Below are 12,509 nucleotides of genomic sequence, written 5' to 3' on the forward strand. Positions count from 1 at the left end.
GGACTAACCTCCCAGCCCTATATCATAATCTCGTTCTTGTGGTCTCTGATAGCCTTTCTCTTCCATAGTACATGATGCAGGTCTATTATATTATTACTAGGAGCTGGTAGTATAGAGGGAATAAGTGATAGTTTTTCTCTGATCTCAGACCAGGCAGCTATTTTAGCTTCTAACATCAGAGGTTATCAGATTCTAACCACGTGAAGAATTACTAGCTTCACAGCTTTGGGCCAAGACACAGTCTTAATGAGACTTATTTTCCTTATACAGAAAAATGAAGACACTAACAGTCCTTCCCTCGGAGTAGTTGAGAAAATTAAATGAGATAATGAATGCAGATACCTAATGATTGCTAAGTAAATGTTGGTTATTTATCTTGGAAGTAGATGTGTTCCAGAAGATAGGAAATAAATCCTACAAAAATTCAGGAACCTGCCACCTCAATGAAATTTTTAGGTGTCTAGTGGTCTGTGGTATATCAATATACACCTTCTGAGAAGAATAAGTTGTGCCTCCTGCCCCTCTTACCATTAATTAAGGATTACAATGCTTATGTGTCTTTTTGGATTTTGGAGGTCACATATACTTTGAGCATGCTATTCCATTCGTCAAGCAACCTAAGAAGCTGCCAGCACAAAGGCCCAGAACAAGAAAGACTGCAACAGATATAAGGAGCCAGGCAAGCTCCTCTGCCACTTAGTCCATGAGCCCTGGAAGATCGTACAGTGCTTGAAGTGTCTGTGGCAGATAAGAATGCTGTCAAGAGTCTTTGTCAGACTTCTATGTGTGAACTTTAGCACAGAGCCTTGGGTTTTAGAAGCAAAGCTTTGCCATACACTGCAGATAACTGTTCTCCTTTTAAAAAGCAGCTTCTGGCTTGCTACTCACCGTTAGTGAGGACTGACTATTTAACCATGGGCCACTAAGTTACCGTGCAATCTGAGCAACCAATCATGAGCTTGATGTTTTCTGACCCACACAGTCATCAGTGTAGGTATGCAGAGCAGCATTCGTTCATCAAATGGAAATGGTATAAAGATTAGGCTTAAGCAGATCTTTGCGATCATTGGAGATACATTTACCCAGGATACAGATTTGCCTTCCTCACTACCTACAAGACGTTTTCCAAACTCACCATCCTTATTTGTCATTATGGCATCACACATAGCATTGCTTTTGACTAAGGAACTCATTTGAGAGCAAATAAACTGTGGCATTGGCTCATTCTTATGAACTCCATAAGAGTTACCTTATTCTTTATCACCCTGATGTAGCCAACCCAAAGGAACAGTGGAGTGACTTTATTTTTCTTAATTTTTTATTGTTATAAAATATAAAAAACAAGAAAGTTACCATTTTAACCATTTTTAACTATACAGTTTAGTGGTAATAAGTACATTCATATTATTGTGCAATCATCACCAAAAACCATCTCAAGAACTCTTTTCATCTTGCAAAACTGAAACACTATACCCATTAAACAATAACTCCCTATTCCATCCCACCCCAAAAAGCCCTGCAATCATCATTCTATTTTCTGTCTCTATGATTTTGAGTATTCTAAGTACCTCATATTAATAGAATCATTCAGTATTTGTATTTTTGTGATTGGCTTGTTTTATTTACCATAATGTCTTCAAAGTTCATCTATGTTGTCAGAATATTTTTCATTTTAAAGCTGAATAATAGTCCATTGCATGTATATATCACATTTGGCTGAGCCATTCGTCTATTGATGAATGGTTAGATTGCGTCTATCTTTTAGCTATTATGAAGAGACGTCTAAAAATATCTCATAGCAATCCCGCTTTCAATTCTTTTGGATAGCTGTACCGAGGGCTGAATTGCTGTATCAGATGGCAATTCTATTTTTTAATTTTTTTGAGAAAACACAACACTGTTTTCCACACAGCTGTACCATTTTACATTCCCACTAATGGTACACAAGGATTCCAGTTCATTAATATCCTCACTAGTACTTGTTATTTTTTTGTTTTCTCGATAGTGGACTTCCTCATAGGTATGAAGTATGAAGTGGTATCTCATTGTAGTTCTGACTTGCATTTTCCTAATAATTTGGGATGTTGAGTGTTTTTTCATATGTTTATTGGCCATTTGTATAACTTCTTTGCAGAAATGTTTATTCAAGTTATTTGCTCATTTTTTAATCAGGTTGTTTGCTTCTTGTTGAATGCTGAAAGTTTTCTATATATTCTTAATATTAATCCCTTAGCAAATACATAATTAAAAATATTTTCTCATATAGTTTGCATTCTTACTTTGTTAACAGTGTCTTTTGATATACAATTTTTAAAATTTTTTCATAAAATGTAACTCACCTATTTTTTTGGTTGTTTCCTGTGCCTTTGTTGCCATGTCCAAGAAATCACTGCAAAATCTAACATTGTAAATCTATCACCCTATGTTTACTTCTAAGAGTTTTATAGATTTAAGTGTTACACTTAGGGCTTTGATCTATTTTGAGTTAATTTTTCTTTATATAGTGTTAAGTACAGGTCCAACTTCTATCTTTCGCATTAAGATATCCAGCTTTCCTAGAACCATTTGTTAAAAGACTCCCCTTTAACCACTGAATGGTCTTGCCACCTTTGCCAAAATTATTTTATCATATATATTAAGGTTTATTTCTGGGCTCTCTGTTATGTTTCTGTGTGTATATGTCTGTTTTTATCCCAATATCACACTGTTTTAAGTACTGTAATTTTGTTGTAAGTTTTGAAATCCATAAGTGTGAGTTGTTTAGTTTTGTTCATTTTCAAGATTGCTTTGGCTATTTGATGTTCCTTGAGATTCCATATACATTTTAGGATGGATTTTTCTACTCTGCAAAAATAGCCATTGGAAATTTGATGGGAATCATATTGGATATGTAGGTTGCTTTGGATGATATTGATATCTTAACAATATTATTCTGATCCATGAACATAAGGTGCATTTCCACTTATTTATGTATTCTTTCTTTCAACAATGTATTATAGTTGTCATTGTATGAGTTTTTATCCCCTTGATTAAATTCATTCTGAAGTATTTTATTCTTTTTGATGCTATTGTATATGAAATTATTTTCTTAATTTTCTTTGCAGATTGTTCCTTCTTTGTATGTAGGAATGCTACTAATTTTTGTGTGTTAAGTTTGTGTCCTGCTCCTTTGCTGAAATTGTTTATTAATTTTAAATTTTTTGTAGGAAATCTCTGGGGTTTTTTACATATAACATCATATCATCTGCAAATACACATGATAATTTAACTTCTTTCTTTCCAATTTTGTTGCCTTTTATTTGTTTTCATGGCATCATTGACCTGGATAGAATTTCCAAAGCCATGTTGAATAGAAGTGCTGCAAGCAGGCATTCTTGCTTGCAGGGATGTTCCTGATCTTAGAGGTAAAGCTTTCAGTCTTTTACCATTGAACATGATATTTGCTGTTGGTTTTTCATATTTGGCTTTTATTATGTTAAGATAGTTTTCTTCTACTCCTAGTTTATTGAATGTTTTAAAATAAAATGGTGTTCAATTTTGTCAAAAGCTTTTTCTACATCAATTGAGATAATTATGTTTTTTTTCCTTTCACTCTGTTAATGTGGTGTATTATATTAATAAATGTTTATGTTGAACCATCCTTGGATTCCTGAAATAAACACAGTTGATCATGGTGTTTATTTCAGTTTAATATGTTTAATCAGTTTAATATGCTGCTGAATTCAGTTTGATGGTATTTTGTTGAGATTTTGTCAATGTCCATAAGAGATATTGGTCTGTAGTTTCCTTTAGTGTCTTTGTCTGGCTTTGGTACCAGGGTAATACTGGATCTATAGGGTAAGTTAGAAAGTATTTCCCCTTCTTTCTTTATTTATTTTTTTAGTTTGAGAAAGCTTGCTGTTGGCTCTTTAAATGTTTGGTGAATTCACCAGTAAAGCCATCAAGTCCAGGACTTTTCTGTTTTGGGAGATTTGATTGAATCTCTGACTAGTTATAGGTCTATTCAGATTTTCAATTTTCTCATAATTTAATCTTTTTATGCTTTGTGTTTCTATGAATTCATCCATTTCATCTATCTCACCAAATTTCTTGGTATACAATTGTTCACAGTACTCCCCTACAATCCTTTTAATTTCTGTAGAGTTAGTAATAATGTTCCCACTTTCATTTAAGATTCTGGTAAGTTGAGACTTCTTTTTCTTTTCTTAATTCATCAAGCATGTTTGCCAATTTTGTTGATCTTTTCAAAGAACAAATTTTCATGTAGTTTTTTTTTTTTTTTTAATTTCAACTTTTATTTTAGATTCAGGGTGGGGGTACATGTCACATGCGTATATTGGGTGATGCTGAGGTTTAGGGTATGATTGATCCCATCACCCAAGTAGGTAGTGAGCATAGTACCCGATAGTTATTCTACCCCTGCTCCCCTTCCTCCGTCCCTCCCATCTCTAGTAGTCCCCAGTGTCTGCTGTGAACTTTTGATTTCGTGATTGTCTCCATAGCTTTTCTATTCTATATTCTCATTTTTTCTCTGTTCTGATTTTTATAACCTCCAATTTATTTTATTCATTTTAACTTTCATTTTAAGTTCAGGGGTACATGTGCAGGTTTGTTACATAGGTAAATTTGTGTCATGGGAATTTTTTTGTACCGATTCTTTCATCACCCAGGTATTAAGCCTAGTACCCATTAGTTATTTTTTCCTTATCCTTTCCTTCCTCTCAACCTCCACCCTCTGATAGGCCCCAGAGTGTATTGTTCTCCTCTATGTGTCCATATGCATGTGTTCTTATCATTTAGCTCCCAATTGTAAGTGAGAACATGTGGAATTTGGTTATAATCTCCATTTTTCTGCAAGCTTTTGGTTTAGTTCGTTCTTTCTCTCATTTCTTTAGATGCAAAGTTAGATTGTTGATTTGAGAACTTTTATGTTTTTTAAAGTAAGCATTTATAGTTATAAATTTCATTTATAGTTGCTTTAGCTGCACCTAATAAGTTTTGGTATATTGTGTTTCATTTAATTTCTCTCAAAGCAGTTTCTATTTTTTCTTGTGATATCTTCTTTGATCCACTGGTTTTTAAGAGTGTATTGTTTAATTTCCAAAAGTTTGTGAATTTTCCAGTTTTACTTCTATTATTTACTTCTAATTTTACCTCATTGTGGTTGGAAATACTTTGTATGATATCTATTTTTAAGTCTATTAAGTCTTACATTGTGTCCTAACATTTGATCTCTCCTGGAAATTTCCCTGTGAAATTGAGAAGAATGTATATGATGTTGTTATTGGATAGAATGTTTTGTATATGTCTGTTAGATCCAGTTGGCTTATTGTGTTGAGCCCTTCATTTTCTTACTTATTTTCTGTCTCGTTATTCCATTTATTATTAAGAATTGGGTATTGACATCTCCAACTATTATTGTAGAACTTTCTATTTCTCCCTTCGATTCTGTTGTCTGATATATTTTGATGGTCTATTATTAGGTGCAAAAATGTTTATAATTATGATATCTTTTTGCTGTATTGAACCTTTACTAACATATAATGTGCTTCTTTGTCTCTTGCAATGTTTTTTAAATTTCTAGTCTATTTTGTCTAATACGAGTATAGTTGCCCTTGTGGTTTCAGTTAACATTTGAATGGAATACCTTTATCCATCCTTTTACTTTCAATTTATTTGTGCCTTTGGATCAAAAGTGAGTCTCTTGTAGACAGAATATAATTCAATCATGGCTTTTAAAATTCTATTTTGCGAATGTATGTCTTTTGACTAAGAATTTAATTCATCTACAACTACAATAATTTCTGATAAAAGGGACTGTTATTTTGCTATTTGTTTTCTCTGTATTTTATAGCTTTTGACATTTTTTGTATTTTTCTTCTACATATTCCTTGTTTAGTTGATTTTTTGTAATGATATGTTTTAATTCCTTTCTCATTTCCTTTTGTGTATATTCTAAAGATTTTTCTATGTTTCCATGGGTATTACGTGTAACACTAAAATTATAGAACTGTAATTTAAATTTATAACAGCTTACCATACAAAACTATTCTTTTACAGCTCTGATCTCACACTTTTTGGATACTGACATCACAAAATTGCATCTTTATAAGCTAATATTCTCTTTGTTACTACACTAATCTCTTAAACTATGTAGAAACAAAGTGTGAAGTTATAAAGTTGTTATAATACTAGCTCTTATAATTGTCCATGTACTTACCTTTACTGAGATCTTTATTTCTTCATACAGCTTCTATTTGTTCTTTAGTGTCCTTTCATTTCACTTGGAAGGACTCCCCTCAAAATTTTTCACAGAGCAGGACTAGTGGTAACAAATTCTATCAGCTTTTGTGTCTCTGGGAGTCAATTTCTCTCTTATTTTGGAAGGACAGTTTTGCCAGATACAGGATTCTTAGTTGAGGTTGTTTTCATTATTTTTTTTTTCTTTTAGCACTTCATATATGTCATCATGTTGCCTTCTGGCAACCTCCAAATTTTCTGATGTAAAATCTTCTGATAATCTTATTAAGGATATTTTCTTGTTTGTGACAAGTTTCTTTTTTATTGTTGCTTTTTAAGATTTTTTTCTTGCTTTTGACAGTTTGATTTTAATGTGTTTTGGTGTGAATCTCTTTGATTTCATACTACTAGTATTTTATTGATCTTTTTGGATGTTCATATTCATGTCTTCCATCAAAGTTGAAATATTTCGAGCCATTATTTATTCAAATATTCTCTGTGTTCCTTTCTCTTTCTCTTTTCATTCTGAGATTAGCACAGTGTTTAAGTTGGTCTGCTTGATGGTGTCCCACAGGTCCGTTAGAATCTTTTTAATTTTCTGCAATTATTGTTTCTCTCTGTTCCTCAGACTTGATAATTATCTTATTTTCAAGTTCACTGATTCTTTCTTCTTTCTGATCAAATCTGCTTTTGAATCCTTCTAGTGAATTTTTATTTTAGTTATTGCATATTTCAGCTCCAGAATTTCCTTTTGGCTGTTAAAAAAGGTTTTGTGTATCCTTACTGATATCTTCATTTTGTTCATACATTGCTTTCTTGACTTTCTTCATGTATTTCCTTCATTCTTTGAGCATTTTTAAGACAGTTATTTTAACGTCTTTGTCTAGTAGATCTGGCATCAGGCCTTTCTGAGGGACAGTTTCTGTTGGTTTCTTTTTTCTTTTGAATGAGATATATTTTTCTGTTTCTTTGCATGCCTTGTGACATTTTTGTCGAAACTGGACATTGGCATCTAATAATGTAGTAACTCCACAGATCAGATCCTATCCCTTCCCTGGGGTTTTCTGGGTTTTGTTTGTTTGTTTGGTTGGTTGGTTGGTTTGGATTGATTTGATTGCTATATGATGTATCTGTGCCAAGAATAAGCCATAGGTGTCCATTTAAGCTCCTTTCAGGCATTCTTTTGGCCTTGTACCGTTCCTTGGGCATGCATGGTGACTATCTAATGTCCCCCATATACGGAGCTGCTTTGAATATCCTAATCTTTAATGTATGACTTCCAATGGGAAAAACATAAATAAATGAAGGGCAAATAAAAAGGTGATAGCCCTTTAATTCTCTTGAAAGACATACCACCTGGAGCGGGAGGGGCTTGCAAAAATGAGAGGAGGTGCAACAATGTGTCCCCAACTCTGTGTCTGAAACTCTATGATCAGGAATAACAATTAGTGATCAGAACTTACATCCCCAATATTTGGGTGTCCTTATTGCCCACTCTGACTCCCAGAAGCTATGTGTCAGCTGCTCTAGAAACATGTGCAGTTTCCTGTTACAAGACTGGGAGTGAGAGATCAGTAGTTACTGCCTAGCTAAGAACTGAAATTAAATAAAATTAACCACAATTTACCATTTAAGCCTTCTCCCTGGAAGCCTTCAATTGTCTCCAGAGTTCCAAACGAGTTGTATCAGAAGATTCCACCAGTGTAATTATTATCTGAGTGGGGACACAGATTTCTAGTATTTCCTGCTCTGACATTTCCAAGAATACTCCTAAAATGACCTTTTGAAAACTCAGGGTGCTTGCTGGGATAATGTCGTCAAGGATGCAGTACAGACCTAAATTGGCAACCAACAAATGGTGTGTTTCTCCTATTGTCAATATTCATAAGCTCAGGGAACGAGGGGTAGAAATGGAAGTAGCTCCTCTCACTATCATTCCTAGTGATCCACAGTGAAATGTTTGCTTCCTGTTCACACAGCTTTGGGCTCTTATATTCCAGATGTCTAGAATTCTTCATTCTAAACTGATAGTCATTTCTACCAGGATACTCAGGTGGTTTCCCTGACTGAAGGTTAAGCTTTCCCCTGGCCGTTATGTGAATCAACGGGCAAAGAAGGGAGTTATGCATAGATATGCATAATTTATCCTATCAAGAGGACATTGGATGACATCTTTACAATGGGGTTAAGAAAGAATATGTATAGAATGCAGAGTGAGGTCCACTGAATACTCCCATGTCCCTTGATTAAAGTCAAAGAAAATTAATGTAAAAAAATATCAATAGGGAGGGCTGCTAATGACCCAGTTTTCAGGTACAAAGATTTGAGTCATCTCATTGGCAATGAAGCAAAAATAGCCAAGGAGCTTACTGAAGGCAAAAGGAATGTGCAATGGACAGTAGAAGAAGATAATTATAAAAACTAACTATGATCAAGGGATAAATTGTAGAAATGAGATCTGTAACAGTTATGTTTATTTGTTGTTTTCATACCAATATGTTTGTGTATATATCATAGAATTTTTATTCTCTCATTTCTCTACCATTTAACATAATGTATGCTGATAGTGAGTAGAGAGAAAAACAACAAAGAACACTTGTGTGTGTGTGTGTGTGTGTGTCCATGTCCCCACAATGGCCAATTCAATTCAGACACTAATTGGAGTTAGTGCAGGCCCCACAAAGTAGGAGTTCAATCCTACAAAACTGGCCCTCACTTCAGATGCCAATTGGAAGTAGCAGGTCCCCAAGCCAACCACAACTTCTGTTTGACTTGCTACAGATTGGAGGTTCCCACAACCTCCTCACTATTGTCGGCTTATTATGGAGTATTTCTTAATGCATACAATTGAACAGCCAGATGAAGAGATTCACAGGGCATGGTTCAGAAGGTTAGCAAACGTAGGAGTTTCGAACCCCTTGGAATTGAAGTGTGCCTACTCCCCAGCCTGTGGATGTGTTCTTATTCACCAACCCAAAAGCTCTTTGAACCCTGTACCTCAGGAATTTTTATGGGGGCTTCATTATGTAGGCAAGATTGATAATTAACTCATTATCCAGCCCCTTTCTCCTTCCTGGAGAAAGTAGGAGGTAGACCTGAAAGTTATAGGGTTCTAATTATGGCTTCATTTTTCTGTTGGCCAGCCTCCACCCAGGAGTCCACCGACTCATCTCATTAGAACAAAAGTTGCTCTCATCACCAGGAAATGCCAAGGAATTAGGAATTCTGTGTAGGAAGTAAGGTCAAAAACAAAACACGCACCCAGCACAAAGGTTTTAGGAGGTCTGCAGCAAGAACTGAGGGCAGAGACAAAAATTCCTATTTTTTTTTTTTATTATGTTGCAAGTAATTAACCTCACATCTTACTATTTAACCTATAGGATCTCAAAAATATAAATATAACTCAGTTAGAAAATAAATATATTACCCAAATATGGATAAACAGATTTTGTATCTTCCTTTGGGGAAAGAGTGAGCTTGTTTGTACCCTAGGTTGTACAAACGCTATTTGTATACTGACCAATGAAAACATGATTTTGCCACTGTATTTATTTGGAAATTAAATAAAGTTTTTAAAGATGATGATAAAGATATGAATGCAAAGCTAAAAAGAGGTAGACTATGGTGGATTCATCTTGTGTCCATTTAGCTAATATGGAGCATGTTTCTTGTAATTCCTTACCCTGAATAGTTCTATGTCAGTATAGGCAACTGGAGACATTTTACATGAGATTTGGAAACTGGAAATGAAGGAGCAGTCATATTCCTCTTAGGCTTCAAAAATCAGTGTAGGGCGTCTGGTTTTGCCAGGTAGGTACTTTGCTGATTATCTGCTGGCTCACCTTGTTGGCATAGAATAGCAGCAAGCCTTGCTGTTCCCCCAGCTGTCAACCATTCCCTCCTTCAGCTACCCTGACTCATGGGCCATGTGTGTTTAACATCATGAGGAAGGGAGCAAGCTTCTACCATAGGTGACCCATATCACTGAAGACAGTGACAGCTTATGCTGATTCCAGTCTATCTTCATGGGTTCTGGTTTATTCTCACAAATTTCAGTTTCTTGTTGCTCTGCCCTACTTTATGTCCATGTTTCTTTTTTAACTTTCTGCCATTCTGATTTCAGACCCCTGTAGTAGACACAGAAGCAATAACCTTAAAAATACTGTTCAACCAACTTCCATAATTGTATAAGGTCAAATCCCTACAATAAATCCTTTTTTATGTATCATTCTTGTTGGTTCTGCCTCTCCTATCAAGTCCTCATTGACATATTGACATGGCAGCCATGGCACTGAGGCTAGAACACACCCACTGGACTTCTCACCTCCAACCGGACATCAGTGAGCTCAAAAAGTTCCTGGGCAGGAAGGGACTAGGTGCTTTGGATAAGACTTCCTATTAAATCCAAAAAGTGAGCATTACAGCCTTGGCTCCAATATTGAAAGAAGTATATGATAAGTTCCCAAACCAGAAGGAAAGATAATCCAGTTACATTTAGAATTAATTTACCATGATGTTTACAGTCAAAACCTAAGAAAGGTGAGAGAAATGTGTCCACCAATCCATGTGTTAACCAAAATGGCAGGAGTCCATCCTGGGCCAGATGACTCTCAGGGAACTATAGCTAATTGTTATGGTCCATGCAAGCAAGTTTCAGGTGGGAGGACCCTGAAGACAAAGCCCAAAGACAAACAATATTATCTGCGAATAACCTCAAACCCCATGCTAGGCTCACAACCTCTGAGCCAGTGACAGTACTGAAGTTTTCTGGCAGCAGAAGAACATATTGAGGATAATACAGGCTGGCCAAATCTATGAAAGGCTACAGAAGCACTGATTCAGGGAGAATTCTGGAATGGAGTCGTGATCACCTTTTCTAGAGTTTGTACCCCATAATTATCTGCCAGAGGAGTCATTTGCATCCAGTGGCTGTGAATGCTGGAAGGAGAGCCAAGAACACTCTAAAAGTCTGTGATTTGGGATTACACCAAGGGGGCTAAGGGTGATTTACTGAAGCCAGACTCCTGGAAACCAGGGCAGGTTTTCTGGGCTGATCTATGCTGGTACCATGTAGTCTGGTTGAGTAGGTTCAAGGTTCAGGACAGGATTAGCTGGTATAGAGGACACTTTGGCACATTTAAGGGCAAATTTTCATGGCTAAAGTTCACGAATAGATATCTAGAGCTAAAGGGAATAAACAGACAGAATAACCAACAGTAAATGCTAATATTATCTTAGATCTGCACAAATATTTTCTATTTTAAAAGGCGCTTCAAATATTTATTGAGCCCTAATGCTGCAGGCATAGTTCTATACACTAGAGTGTTGTTGTGATGAAAAAAAAATAAAGATTCTGTCTTCATAAAACTCACTCTCTTGTTGTGAAAGGCAGAAAATAAACATATAAGCAGATAATTGGTGTTATGGACAATGAAATGCAGGACAGGGGTAGAGGGTAGTGATGGGAGTTCTATTTTATAGAATAGGCTCAGGTAAGATCTCTCTCAGAAAGCAGCGTTTGTGCTGGGTCCTGAAAGAATGGAGGATGTAAACCACACAAATATCTGTGGGAGAAGAGGGAAAGGTGTGTATAAGATACAAGTGACAAAGTTGGGATTTGAATCCACAGTACCTGATTTATCAACTTTCATTTTTCCTTCTTCCTTTGGCAACACTCTTATTCTCCATGAATGCTGACTTCAATCCCTGGCAGATTTTTCTTTAAGAATTTTGAGTACATTAAATTAGTATTTGACGATCTGGACCAAGCTATGCATTGTGTTTATACTTGCTCCCAAATTCCTCCCTTCTGCCTCCCAAGATAACTAAAGTTCATTTTAATAGGGACAAGGGTGTCTGATACAATGAATCTCAACACAAGTCCTCTAGAGATAAACCAGTATATGAAAGGCTATGAGGCATTCTGTAGCATGGCCTTTCTGACATTAAATTGCCTCTGGAACCCTTTTATCTGTGGCGTCCATCACCATCATATGGCATGAATGTTATAAGAAATACACTTTTGAAAACATGAACGTAAAGGATGGGAGCCTCTTCTGAGCTGAGTGACCTTGGGCAAATATCTTTTCCAGCTCCAGACTTTCCAGGTTTCCAGACGATGGAATCTTGGACACTGCAAGGATCTCACAGTTGCCTGATGTTTGAACCTCCTTCCTTAAATGGCTTTTTGATTGCTGTTGTATGTAAAAGGGTGCAGCAAAAGTTCATTTCCTTTCTCAATTTTGTCAGAAACTACCTGCATAGAAAGC

The sequence above is a fragment of the Piliocolobus tephrosceles genome, chromosome 15, assembly GCF_002776525.5.
Source record: "Piliocolobus tephrosceles isolate RC106 chromosome 15, ASM277652v3, whole genome shotgun sequence".
Lineage (NCBI taxonomy): Eukaryota > Metazoa > Chordata > Mammalia > Primates > Cercopithecidae > Piliocolobus > Piliocolobus tephrosceles.